The 13,974-nt window shown below is 45.5% G+C and overlaps 6 non-coding genes across 6 annotated transcripts; all 6 read right to left on the bottom strand.

Moving 5' to 3' along the window:
* Positions 1 to 751: 751 nt before the first annotated feature.
* On the bottom strand, positions 752 to 823 carry TRNAE-UUC. The gene has a single exon. It is a non-coding gene; the product is annotated as a tRNA-Glu (tRNA).
* Positions 824 to 2,628: 1,805 nt separating this feature from the next.
* Positions 2,629 to 2,700, bottom strand: TRNAE-UUC. The gene has a single exon. It is a non-coding gene; the product is annotated as a tRNA-Glu (tRNA).
* Positions 2,701 to 8,266: 5,566 nt separating this feature from the next.
* On the bottom strand, positions 8,267 to 8,338 carry TRNAE-UUC. The gene has a single exon. It is a non-coding gene; the product is annotated as a tRNA-Glu (tRNA).
* A 1,807-nt stretch (positions 8,339 to 10,145) lies between these two features.
* TRNAE-UUC lies at positions 10,146 to 10,217 on the bottom strand. Its single transcript has one exon. It is a non-coding gene; the product is annotated as a tRNA-Glu (tRNA).
* A 1,807-nt stretch (positions 10,218 to 12,024) lies between these two features.
* On the bottom strand, positions 12,025 to 12,096 carry TRNAE-UUC. Its single transcript has one exon. It is a non-coding gene; the product is annotated as a tRNA-Glu (tRNA).
* Positions 12,097 to 13,902: 1,806 nt separating this feature from the next.
* On the bottom strand, positions 13,903 to 13,974 carry TRNAE-UUC. Its single transcript has one exon. It is a non-coding gene; the product is annotated as a tRNA-Glu (tRNA).

The raw sequence follows: 13,974 nt of genomic DNA, 5'->3' as shown, positions 1-13,974 counted from the left end.
GCCTTCCCCCATTGGCGTCTCAACACACTCTCGACTCACTTCAACCTGCATTTCCTTCTCTACATTCCACTGAGATCTTCTTACGAGACCTCCAGTGACTAGCCGCTCCTTACGGGTCTAGTGCAGATTGATGACTCTCCATTACAGCGTGTTGAAAACTGGTCCATGTGATTTGTCCACCTTTGACGCCGTTATGACCATTTAACCCTTCAGCCTAAATCACTTCATTGGACTACATTTGGAAGATCTTGGTCAGACGTATGTTGTGTGGCATAAGAACACGAGGCCTGATAGAAGATGAGGCACAGCTTCACTGGAAGGAAGAAGTTAAGCTTCTGGATGGGATAATGGAAAAGCGCCTATTATTCACATGAAGACAGCAGATGAGTTCCTCTTTGCACCGCTACCTTGGCAGATGACACAGAAAAAGCCTCGTATCATCCCTTCGGGAAGCCCGGCCAGGGATACTTAGCACTATACTAACGAGGAGGAAGAGCAGGAGGGCTGCTCGGGTGGTGGAGTAGTCACCTTTCCTTTGCCTTCTGTGTGCAGATTCTAGGAGAGAGGAACACTGCTGCTTAACTGAGCGTGCATCCTTTCAATCAAACCTTTTAGCTCATTGCAGGGATGGTGGAGAAAGACCCATATATTATACACATTTTGCTGTGCTAAAAGGAGGGAGAAGGAACTGAAAGATCTGCTCTTCTATTCTCAGTGTAGGCTGGTGCTAGTAAGTAAGAAAGATAAATTTTTCCCATACCGGGAGTTGAACCCAGGCTGCCTGGGTGAAAACCAGGAATCCTATCCGCTAGACCATATGGGAGAGATGCTTGAGAAGAAGGCTACTGTCAATAGCTGCAGAATATAATAGGCTACCCCTGCCAGGCAATGGGTCAATACTGGTTGTGTGAGTTGGGAGGGGTGCTATGGCCTGCTGTCCTCCATCTTCTCAGGTGGATCTCTTGGCTGCTGGCTACAAACCTCAGACAAATAAAGGCTTGCCTTTTCCACTACTAAACATCTGTTTTCAACTGTTTTGCGTGGAAATATTGTTTGACTAAGTACATAGTTTAGGAAAGCCATTTACAATCCCTTTCTAGACTTGCATCGTTTTTTGGTTTTTCTTTTTCTTAACAAGACTCTTAGGTTTTCTAGAATAGCCCAGGCTGCCCGCATCCACGGTGCTTAAGAGTGCACATGCGGACTATACACAAATATTGTTTTCTGTATTCATTTGAAATGGAATCCAGTTTGACCTCTGGAACGAAACACTCAGTTCGCTGTATTTTTCTCGCCGTGCATCGCAGCTAAGATCATCAAGAAAACGTGGTAGGGCTGTGGATACGTTAGCGCATATTCAGTCCGTTAGCGCACCTTCAGACCTTAAGTGCGCACTGTACACGCACATCAACGTACGCATTAAAGGTGCACTAAGCTATTTAAAGCGCATTCAAAAATCTGAAAGCCACATGAACTGAAAAGAGGCTGCAGACTTTTCTCCCTGTGCATAATTACAATGATAGGCTACTGGTAAAGGAAACGTTTTCCTACTTCTTTCATGCGCGAGGGGCCCTCTGTTCTACAGAGGAGTATCATTGTATCCGTCAAATCTGACATTTCACGGCATCAAATGCAGGCAATATTGGTCAGATTGGATAAACCAAGTGGTCGTTAAAGACTCACGTCTTCTAATTGTCTATGAAGAGAAAAGTACCACAAATTTGGTGTGTAAAAAACAACTCGTGCACACATGATGCAGATTTCTGTTAAATGGCTCCTCCACAATCCTCCCCTGAAACTTTGCCGCCCTACTATTATTGACCCCTCTTTCTCCTCCCCTAGCCTCCAAACTGCTGGAATGGCTGTTTAGCCCCGCTGCCTTCCCCCATTGGCGTCTCACCACACTCTCGACTCACTTCAACCTGCATTTCCTTCTCTACATTCCACTGAGATCTTCTTACGAGACCTCCAGTGACTAGCCGCTCCTTACGGGTCTAGTGCAGATTGATGACTCTCCATTACAGCGTGTTGAAAACTGGTCCATGTGATTTGTCCACCTTTGACGCCGTTATGACCATTTAACCCTTCAGCCTAAATCACTTCATTGGACTACATTTGGAAGATCTTGGTCAGACGTATGTTGTGTGGCATAAGAACACGAGGCCTGATAGAAGATGAGGCACAGCTTCACTGGAAGGAAGACGTTAAGCTTCTGGATGGGATAATGGAAAAGCGCCTATTATTCACATGAAGACAGCAGATGAGTTCCTCTTTGCACCGCTACCTTGGCAGATGACACAGAAAAAGCCTCGTATCATCCCTTCGGGAAGCCCGGCCAGGGATACTTAGCACTATACTAACGAGGAGGAAGAGCAGGAGGGCTGCTCGGGTGGTGGAGTAGTCACCTTTCCTTTGCCTTCTGTGTGCAGATTCTAGGAGAGAGGAACACTGCTGCTTAACTGAGCGTGCATCCTTTCAATCAAACCTTTTAGCTCATTGCAGGGATGGCGGAGAAAGACCCATATATTATCCACATTTTGCTGTGCTAAAAGGAGGGAGAAGGAACTGAAAGATCTGCTCTTCTATTCTCAGTGTAGGCTGGTGCTAGTAAGTAAGAAAGATAAATTTTTCCCATACCGGGCGTTGAACCCAGGCCGCCTGGGTGAAAACCAGGAATCCTAACCGCTAGACCATATGGGAGAGATGCTTGAGAAGAAGGCTACTGTCAATAGCTGCAGAATATAATAGGCTACCCCTGCCAGGCAATGGGTCACTACTGGTTGTGTGAGTTGGGAGGGGTGCTATGGCCTGCTGTCCTCCATCTTCTCAGGTGGATCTCTTGGCTGCTGGCTACAAACCTCAGACGAATAAAGGCTTGCCTTTTCCACTACTAAACATCTGTTTTCAACTGTTTTGAGTGGAAATATTGTTCGACTAAGTACATAGTTTAGGAAAGCCATTTACAATCCCTTTCTAGACTTGCATCGTTTTTTGGTTTTTCTTTTTCTTAACAAGACTCTTAGGTTTTCTAGAATAGCCCAGGCTGCCCGCATCCACGGTGCTTAAGAGTGCACATGCCGACTATACACAAAAATTGTTTTCTGTATTCATTTGAAATGGAATCCAGTTTGACCTCTGGAACGAAACACTCAGTTGGCTGTATTTTTCTCGCCGTGCATCACAGCTAAGATCATCAAGAAAACGTGGTAGGGCTGTGGATACGTTAGCGCATATTCAGTCCGTTAGCGCACCTTCAGACCTTAAGTGCGTACTGTACACGCACATCAATGTACACATTAAAGGTGCACTAAGCTATTTAAAGCGCATTCAAAAATCTGAAAGCCACATGAACTGAAAAGAGGCTGCAGACTTTTCTCCCTGTGCATAATTACAATGATAGGCTACTGGTAAAGGAAACGTTTTCCTACTTCTTTCATGCGCGAGGGGCCCTTTGTTCTACAGAGGAGTATCATTGTATCCGTCAAATCTGACATTTCACGGCATCAAATGCAGGCAATATTGGTCAGATTGGATAAACCAAGTGGTCGTTAAAGACTCACGTCTTCTAATTGTCTATGAAGAGAAAAGTACCACAAATTTGGTGTGTAAAAAACAACTCGTGCACACATGATGCAGATTTCTGTTAAATGGCTCCTCCACAATCCTCCCCTGAAACTTTGCCGCCCTACTATTTATTGACCCCTCTTTCTCCTCCCCTAGCCTCCAAACTGCTGGAATGGCTGTTTAGCCCCGCTGCCTTCCCCCATTGGCGTCTCAACACACTCTCGACTCACTTCAACCTGCATTTCCTTCTCTACATTCCACTGAGATCTTCTTACGAGACCTCCAGTGACTAGCCGCTCCTTACGGGTCTAGTGCAGATTGATGACTCTCCATTACAGCGTGTTGAAAACTGGTCCATGTGATTTGTCCACCTTTGACGCCGTTATGACCATTTAACCCTTCAGCCTAAATCACTTCATTGGACTACATTTGGAAGATCTTGGTCAGACGTATGTTGTGTGGCATAAGAACACGAGGCCTGATAGAAGATGAGGCACAGCTTCACTGGAAGGAAGACGTTAAGCTTCTGGATGGGATAATGGAAAAGCGCCTATTATTCACATGAAGACAGCAGATGAGTTCCTCTTTGCACCGCTACCTTGGCAGATGACACAGAAAAAGCCTCGTATCATCCCTTCGGGAAGCCCGGCCAGGGATACTTAGCACTATACTAACGAGGAGGAAGAGCAGGAGGGCCTGCTCGGGTGGTGGAGTAGTCACCTTTCCTTTGCCTTCTGTGTGCAGATTCTAGGAGAGAGGAACACTGCTGCTTAACTGAGCGTGCATCCTTTCAATCAAACCTTTTAGCTCATTGCAGGGATGGTGGAGAAAGACCCATATATTATCCACATTTTGCTGTGCTAAAAGGAGGGAGAAGGAACTGAAAGATCTGCTCTTCTAGTCTCAGGGTAGGCTGGTGCTAGTAAGTAAGAGAAGATAAATTTTTCCCATACCTGAAGTTGAACCCAGGCTGCCTGGGTGAAAACCAGGAATCCTAACCACTAGACCATATGGGAGAGATGCTTGAGAAGAAGGCTACTGTCAATAGCTGCAGAATATAATAGGCTACCCCTGCCAGGCAATGGGTCACTACTGGTTGTGTGAGTTGGGAGGGGTGCTATGGCCTGCTGTCCTCCATCTTCTCAGGTGGATCTCTTGGCTGCTGGCTACAAACCTCAGACGAATAAAGGCTTGCCTTTTCCACTACTAAACATCTGTTTTCAACTGTTTTGCGTGGAAATATTGTTTGACTAAGTACATAGTTTAGGAAAGCCATTTACAATCCCTTTCTAGACTTGCATCGTTTTTTGGTTTTTCTTTTTCTTAACAAGACTCTTAGGTTTTCTAGAATAGCCCAGGCTGCCCGCATTCACGGTGCTTAAGAGTGCACGTGTAGACTATACACAAATATTGTTTTCTGTATTCATTTGAAATGGAATCCAGTTTGACCTCTGGAACGAAACACTCAGTTGGCTGTATTTTTCTCGCCGTGCATCGCAGCTGAGATCATCAAGAAAACGTGGTAGGGCTGTGGATACGTTAGCGCATATTCAGTCCGTTAGCGCACCTTCAGACCTTAAGTGCGTACTGTACACGCACATCAACGTACACATTAAAGGTGCACTAAGCTATTTAAAGCGCATTCAAAAATCTGAAAGCCACATGAACTGAAAAGAGGCTGCAGATTATTCTCCCTGTGCATAATTACAATGATAGGCTACTGGTAAAGGAAACGTTTTCCTACTTCTTTCATGCGCGAGGGGCCCTCTGTTCTACAGAGGAGTACCATTGTATCCGTCAAATCTGACATTTCACGGCATCAAATGCAGGCAATATTGGTCAGATTGGATAAACCAAGTGGTCGTTAAAGACTCACGTCTTCTAATTGTCTATGAAGAGAAAAGTACCACAAATTTGGTGTGTAAAAAACAACTCGTGCACACATGATGCAGATTTCTGTTAAATGGCTCCTCCACAATCCTCCCCTGAAACTTTGCCGCCCTACTATTTATTGACCCCTCTTTCTCCTCCCCTAGCCTCCAAACTGCTGGAATGGCTGTTTAGCCCCGCTGCCTTCCCCCATTGGCGTCTCAACACACTCTCGACTCACTTCAACCTGCATTTCCTTCTCTACATTCCACTGAGATCTTCTTACGAGACCTCCAGTGACTAGCCGCTCCTTACGGGTCTAGTGCAGATTGATGACTCTCCATTACAGCGTGTTGAAAACTGGTCCATGTGATTTGTCCACCTTTGACGCCGTTATGACCATTTAACCCTTCAGCCTAAATCACTTCATTGGACTACATTTGGAAGATCTTGGTCAGAAGTATGTTGTGTGGCATAAGAACACGAGGCCTGATAGAAGATGAGGCACAGCTTCACTGGAAAGAAGAAGTTAAGCTTCTGGATGGGATAATGGAAAAGCGCCTATTATTCACATGAAGACAGCAGATGAGTTCCTCTTTGCACCGCTACCTTGGCAGATGACACAGAAAAGGCCTCGTATCATCCCTTCGGGAAGCCCGGCCAGGGATACTTAGCACTATACTAACGAGGAGGAAGAGCAGGAGGGCTGCTCGGGTGGTGGAGTAGTCACCTTTCCTTTGCCTTCTGTGTGCAGATTCTAGGAGAGAGGAACACTGCTGCTTAACTGAGCGTGCATCCTTTCAATCAAACCTTTTAGCTCATTGCAGGGATGGTGGAGAAAGACCCATATATTATCCACATTTTGCTGTGCTAAAAGGAGGGAGAAGGAACTGAAAGATCTGCTCTTCTAGTCTCAGGGTAGGCTGGTGCTAGTAAGTAAGAGAAGATAAATTTTTCCCATACCTGAAGTTGAACCCAGGCTGCCTGGGTGAAAACCAGGAATCCTAACCACTAGACCATATGGGAGAGATGCCTGAGAAGAAGGCTACTGTCAATAGCTGCAGAATATAATAGGCTACCCCTGCCAGGCAATGGGTCACTACTGGTTGTGTGAGTTGGGAGGGGTGCTATGGCCTGCTGTCCTCCATCTTCTCAGGTGGATCTCTTGGCTGCTGGCTACAAACCTCAGACGATTAAAGGCTTGCCTTTTCCACTACTAAACATCTGTTTTCAACTGTTTTGAGTGGAAATATTGTTCGACTAAGTACATAGTTTAGGAAAGCCATTTACAATCCCTTTCTAGACTTGCATCGTTTTTTGGTTTTTCTTTTTCTTAACAAGACTCTTAGGTTTTCTAGAATAGGCCAGGCTGCCCGCATCCACGGTGCTTAAGAGTGCACATGCGGACTATACACAAATATTGTTTTCTGTATTCATTTGAAATGGAATCCAGTTTGACCTCTGGAACGAAACACTCAGTTCGCTGTATTTTTCTCGCCGTGCATCGCAGCTAAGATCATCAAGAAAACGTGGTAGGGCTGTGGATACGTTAGCGCATATTCAGTCCGTTAGCGCACCTTCAGACCTTAAGTGCGTACTGTACACGCACATCAACGTACGCATTAAAGGTGCACTAAGCTATTTAAAGCGCATTCAAAAATCTGAAAGCCACATGAACTGAAAAGAGGCTGCAGACTTTTCTCCCTGTGCATAATTACAATGATAGGCTACTGGTAAAGGAAACGTTTTCCTACTTCTTTCATGCGCGAGGGGCCCTCTGTTCTACAGAGGAGTACCATTGTATCCGTCAAATCTGACATTTCACGGCATCAAATGCAGGCAATATTGGTCAGATTGGATAAACCAAGTGGTCGTTAAAGACTCACGTCTTCTAATTGTCTATGAAGAGAAAAGTACCACAAATTTGGTGTGTAAAAAACAACTCGTGCACACATGATGCAGATTTCTGTTAAATGGCTCCTCCACAATCCTCCCCTGAAACTTTGCCGCCCTACTATTTATTGACCCCTCTTTCTCCTCCCCTAGCCTCCAAACTGCTGGAATGGCTGTTTAGCCCCGCTGCCTTCCCCCATTGGCGTCTCAACACACTCTCGACTCACTTCAACCTGCATTTCCTTCTCTACATTCCACTGAGATCTTCTTACGAGACCTCCAGTGACTAGCCGCTCCTTACGGGTCTAGTGCAGATTGATGACTCTCCATTACAGCGTGTTGAAAACTGGTCCATGTGATTTGTCCACCTTTGACGCCGTTATGACCATTTAACCCTTCAGCCTAAATCACTTCATTGGACTACATTTGGAAGATCTTGGTCAGACGTATGTTGTGTGGCATAAGAACATGAGGCCTGATAGAAGATGAGGCACAGCTTCACTGGAAGGAAGAAGTTAAGCTTCTGGATGGGATAATGGAAAAGTGCCTATTATTCACATGAAGACAGCAGATGAGTTCCTCTTTGCACCGCTACCTTGGCAGATGACACAGAAAAAGCCTCGTATCATCCCTTCGGGAAGCCCGGCCAGGGATACTTAGCACTATACTAACGAGGAGGAAGAGCAGGAGGGCTGCTCGGGTGGTGGAGTAGTCACCTTTCCTTTGCCTTCTGTGTGCAGATTCTAGGAGAGAGGAACACTGCTGCTTAACTGAGCGTGCATCCTTTCAATCAAACCTTTTAGCTCATTGCAGGGATGGTGGAGAAAGACCCATATATTATCCACATTTTGCTGTGCTAAAAGGAGGGAGAAGGAACTGAAAGATCTGCTCTTCTATTCTCAGTGTAGGCTGGTGCTAGTAAGTAAGAAAAGATAAATTTTTCCCATACCGGGAGTTGAACCCAGGCCGCCTGGGTGAAAACCAGGAATCCTAACCGCTAGACCATATGGGAGAGATGCTTGAGAAGAAGGCTACTGTCAATAGCTGCAGAATATAATAGGCTACCCCTGCCAGGCAATGGGTCACTACTGGTTGTGTGAGTTGGGAGGGGTGCTATGGCCTGCTGTCCTCCATCTTCTCAGGTGGATCTCTTGGCTGCTGGCTACAAACCTCAGACGAATAAAGGCTTGCCTTTTCCACTACTAAACATCTGTTTTCAACTGTTTTGCGTGGAAATATTGTTTGACTAAGTACATAGTTTAGGAAAGCCATTTACAATCCCTTTCTAGACTTGCATCGTTTTTTGGTTTTTCTTTTTCTTAACAAGACTCTTAGGTTTTCTAGAATAGCCCAGGCTGCCCGCATTCACGGTGCTTAAGAGTGCACGTGTAGACTATACACAAATATTGTTTTCTGTATTCATTTCAAATGGAATCCAGTTTGACCTCTGGAACGAAACACTCAGTTGGCTGTATTTTTCTCGCCGTGCATCGCAGCTGAGATCATGAAGAAAACGTGGTAGGGCTGTGGATACGTTAGCGCATATTCAGTCCGTTAGCGCACCTTCAGACCTTAAGTGCGTACTGTACACGCACATCAACGTACACATTAAAGGTGCACTAAGCTATTTAAAGCGCATTCAAAAATCTGAAAGCCACATGAACTGAAAAGAGGCTGCAGATTATTCTCCCTGTGCATAATTACAATGATAGGCTACTGGTAAAGGAAACGTTTTCCTACTTCTTTCATGCGCGAGGGGCCCTCTGTTCTACAGAGGAGTACCATTGTATCCGTCAAATCTGACATTTCACGGCATCAAATGCAGGCAATATTGGTCAGATTGGATAAACCAAGTGGTCGTTAAAGACTCACGTCTTCTAATTGTCTATGAAGAGAAAAGTACCACAAATTTGGTGTGTAAAAAACAACTCGTGCACACATGATGCAGATTTCTGTTAAATGGCTCCTCCACAATCCTCCCCTGAAACTTTGCCGCCCTACTATTTATTGACCCCTCTTTCTCCTCCCCTAGCCTCCAAACTGCTGGAATGGCTGTTTAGCCCCGCTGCCTTCCCCCATTGGCGTCTCAACACACTCTCGACTCACTTCAACCTGCATTTCCTTCTCTACATTCCACTGAGATCTTCTTACGAGACCTCCAGTGACTAGCCGCTCCTTACGGGTCTAGTGCAGATTGATGACTCTCCATTACAGCATGTTGAAAACTGGTCCATGTGATTTGTCCACCTTTGACGCCGTTATGACCATTTAACCCTTCAGCCTAAATCACTTCATTGGACTACATTTGGAAGATCTTGGTCAGAAGTATGTTGTGTGGCATAAGAACACGAGGCCTGATAGAAGATGAGGCACAGCTTCACTGGAAAGAAGAAGTTAAGCTTCTGGATGGGATAATGGAAAAGCGCCTATTATTCACATGAAGACAGCAGATGAGTTCCTCTTTGCACCGCTACCTTGGCAGATGACACAGAAAAAGCCTCGTATCATCCCTTCGGGAAGCCCGGCCAGGGATACTTAGCACTATACTAACGAGGAGGAAGAGCAGGAGGGCTGCTCGGGTGGTGGAGTAGTCACCTTTCCTTTGCCTTCTGTGTGCAGATTCTAGGAGAGAGGAACACTGCTGCTTAACTGAGCGTGCATCCTTTCAATCAAACCTTTTAGCTCATTGCAGGGATGGTGGAGAAAGACCCATATATTATACACATTTTGCTGTGCTAAAAGGAGGGAGAAGGAACTGAAAGATCTGCTCTTCTATTCTCAGTGTAGGCTGGTGCTAGTAAGTAAGAAAAGATAAATTTTTCCCATACCGGGAGTTGAACCCAGGCTGCCTGGGTGAAAACCAGGAATCCTAACCGCTAGACCATATGGGAGAGATGTTTGAGAAGAAGGCTACTGTCAATAGCTGCAGAATATAATAGGCTACCCCTGCCAGGCAATGGGTCACTACTGGTTGTGTGAGTTGGGAGGGGTGCTATGGCCTGCTGTCCTCCATCTTCTCAGGTGGATCTCTTGGCTGCTGGCTACAAACCTCAGACAAATAAAGGCTTGCCTTTTCAACTACTAAACATCTGTTTTCAACTGTTTTGCGTGGAAATATTGTTTGACTAAGTACATAGTTTAGGAAAGCCATTTACAATCCCTTTCTAGACTTGCATCGTTTTTTGGTTTTTCTTTTTCTTAACAAGACTCTTAGGTTTTCTAGAATAGCCCAGGCTGCCCGCATCCACGGTGCTTAAGAGTGCACATGCGGACTATACACAAATATTGTTTTCTGTATTCATTTGAAATGGAATCCAGTTTGACCTCTGGAACGAAACACTCAGTTCGCTGTATTTTTCTCGCCGTGCATCGCAGCTAAGATCATCAAGAAAACGTGGTAGGGCTGTGGATACGTTAGCGCATATTCAGTCCGTTAGCCCACCTTCAGACCTTAAGTGCGTACTGTACACGCACATCAACGTACGCATTAAAGGTGCACTAAGCTATTTAAAGCGCATTCAAAAATCTGAAAGCCACATGAACTGAAAAGAGGCTGCAGACTTTTCTCCCTGTGCATAATTACAATGATAGGCTACTGGTAAAGGAAACGTTTTCCTACTTCTTTCATGCGCGAGGGGCCCTCTGTTCTACAGAGGAGTATCATTGTATCCGTCAAATCTGACATTTCACGGCATCAAATGCAGGCAATATTGGTCAGATTGGATAAACCAAGTGGTCGTTAAAGACTCACGTCTTCTAATTGTCTATGAAGAGAAAAGTACCACAAATTTGGTGTGTAAAAAACAACTCGTGCACACATGATGCAGATTTCTGTTAAATGGCTCCTCCACAATCCTCCCCTGAAACTTTGCCGCCCTACTAATTATTGACCCCTCTTTCTCCTCCCCTAGCCTCCAAACTGCTGGAATGGCTGTTTAGCCCCGCTGCCTTCCCCCATTGGCGTCTCAACACACTCTCGACTCACTTCAACCTGCATTTCCTTCTCTACATTCCACTGAGATCTTCTTACGAGACCTCCAGTGACTAGCTGCTCCTTACGGGTCTAGTGCAGATTGATGACTCTCCATTACAGCGTGTTGAAAACTGGTCCATGTGATTTGTCCACCTTTGACGCCGTTATGACCATTTAACCCTTCAACCTAAATCACTTCATTGGACTACATTTGGAAGATCTTGGTCAGACGTATGTTGTGTGGCATAAGAACACGAGGCCTGATAGAAGATGAGGCACAGCTTCACTGGAAGGAAGAAGTTAAGCTTCTGGATGGGATAATGGAAAAGCGCCTATTATTCACATGAAGACAGCAGATGAGTTCCTCTTTGCACCGCTACCTTGGCAGATGACACAGAAAAAGCCTCGTATCATCCCTTCGGGAAGCCCGGCCAGGGATACTTAGCACTATACTAACGAGGAGGAAGAGCAGGAGGGCTGCTCGGGTGGTGGAGTAGTCACCTTTCCTTTGCCTTCTGTGTGCAGATTCTAGGAGAGAGGAACACTGCTGCTTAACTGAGCGTGCATCCTTTCAATCAAACCTTTTAGCTCATTGCAGGGATGGCGGAGAAAGACCCATATATTATCCACATTTTGCTGTGCTAAAAGGAGGGAGAAGGAACTGAAAGATCTGCTCTTCTATTCTCAGTGTAGGCTGGTGCTAGTAAGTAAGAAAAGATAAATTTTTCCCATACCGGGAGTTGAACCCAGGCCGCCTGGGTGAAAACCAGGAATTCTAACCGCTAGACCATATGGGAGAGATGCTTGAGAAGAAGGCTACTGTCAATAGCTGCAGAATATAATAGGCTACCCCTGCCAGGCAATGGGTCACTACTGGTTGTGTGAGTTGGGAGGGGTGCTATGGCCTGCTGTCCTCCATCTTCTCAGGTGGATCTCTTGGCTGCTGGCTACAAACCTCAGACGAATAAAGGCTTGCCTTTTCCACTACTAAACATCTGTTTTCAACTGTTTTGAGTGGAAATATTGTTCGACTAAGTACATAGTTTAGGAAAGCCATTTACAATCCCTTTCTAGACTTGCATCGTTTTTTGGTTTTTCTTTTTCTTAACAAGACTCTTAGGTTTTCTAGAATAGCCCAGGCTGCCCGCATCCACGGTGCTTAAGAGTGCACATGCCGACTATACACAAAATTGTTTTCTGTATTCATTTGAAATGGAATCCAGTTTGACCTCTGGAACGAAACACTCAGTTGGCTGTATTTTTCTCGCCGTGCATCACAGCTAAGATCATCAAGAAAACGTGGTAGGGCTGTGGATACGTTAGCGCATATTCAGTCCGTTAGCGCACCTTCAGACCTTAAGTGCGTACTGTACACGCACATCAATGTACACATTAAAGGTGCACTAAGCTATTTAAAGCGCATTCAAAAATCTGAAAGCCACATGAACTGAAAAGAGCCTGCAGACTTTTCTCCCTGTGCATAATTACAATGATAGGCTACTGGTAAAGGAAACGTTTTCCTACTTCTTTCATGCGCGAGGGGCCCTTTGTTCTACAGAGGAGTATCATTGTATCCGTCAAATCTGACATTTCACGGCATCAAATGCAGGCAATATTGGTCAGATTGGATAAACCAAGTGGTCGTTAAAGACTCACGTCTTCTAATTGTCTATGAAGAGAAAAGTACCACAAATTTGGTGTGTAAAAAACAACTCGTGCACACATGATGCAGATTTCTGTTAAATGGCTCCTCCACAATCCTCCCCTGAAACTTTGCCGCCCTACTATTTATTGACCCCTCTTTCTCCTCCCCTAGCCTCCAAACTGCTGGAATGGCGGTTTAGCCCCGCTGCCTTCCCCCATTGGCGTCTCAACACATTCTCGACTCACTTCAACCTGCATTTCCTTCTCTACATTCCACTGAGATCTTCTTACGAGACCTCCAGTGACTAGCCGCTCCTTACGGGTCTAGTGCAGATTGATGACTCTCCATTACAGCGTGTTGAAAACTGGTCCATGTGATTTGTCCACCTTTGACGCCGTTATGACCATTTAACCCTTCAGCCTAAATCACTTCATTGGACTACATTTGGAAGATCTTGGTCAGACGTATGTTGTGTGGCATAAGAACACGAGGCCTGATAGAAGATGAGGCACAGCTTCACTGGAAGGAAGACGTTAAGCTTCTGGATGGGATAATGGAAAAGCGCCTATTATTCACATGAAGACAGCAGATGAGTTCCTCTTTGCACCGCTACCTTGGCAGATGACACAGAAAAAGCCTCGTATCATCCCTTCGGGAAGCCCGGCCAGGGATACTTAGCACTATACTAACGAGGAGGAAGAGCAGGAGGGCTGCTCGGGTGGTGGAGTAGTCACCTTTCCTTTGCCTTCTGTGTGCAGATTCTAGGAGAGAGGAACACTGCTGCTTAACTGAGCGTGCATCCTTTCAATCAAACCTTTTAGCTCATTGCAGGGATGGCGGAGAAAGACCCATATATTATCCACATTTTGCTGTGCTAAAAGGAGGGAGAAGGAACTGAAAGATCTGCTCTTCTATTCTCAGTGTAGGCTGGTGCTAGTAAGTAAGAAAAGATAAATTTTTCCCATACCGGGAGTTGAACCCAGGCCGCCTGGGTGAAAACCAGGAATCCTAACCGCTAGACCATATGGGA

Source organism: Microcaecilia unicolor, chromosome 2 (assembly GCF_901765095.1).
Source record: "Microcaecilia unicolor chromosome 2, aMicUni1.1, whole genome shotgun sequence".
In the NCBI taxonomy this organism is placed as follows: Eukaryota; Metazoa; Chordata; class Amphibia; order Gymnophiona; family Siphonopidae; genus Microcaecilia; species Microcaecilia unicolor.
This window is presented reverse-complemented; position numbering and strand designations above follow the sequence as displayed.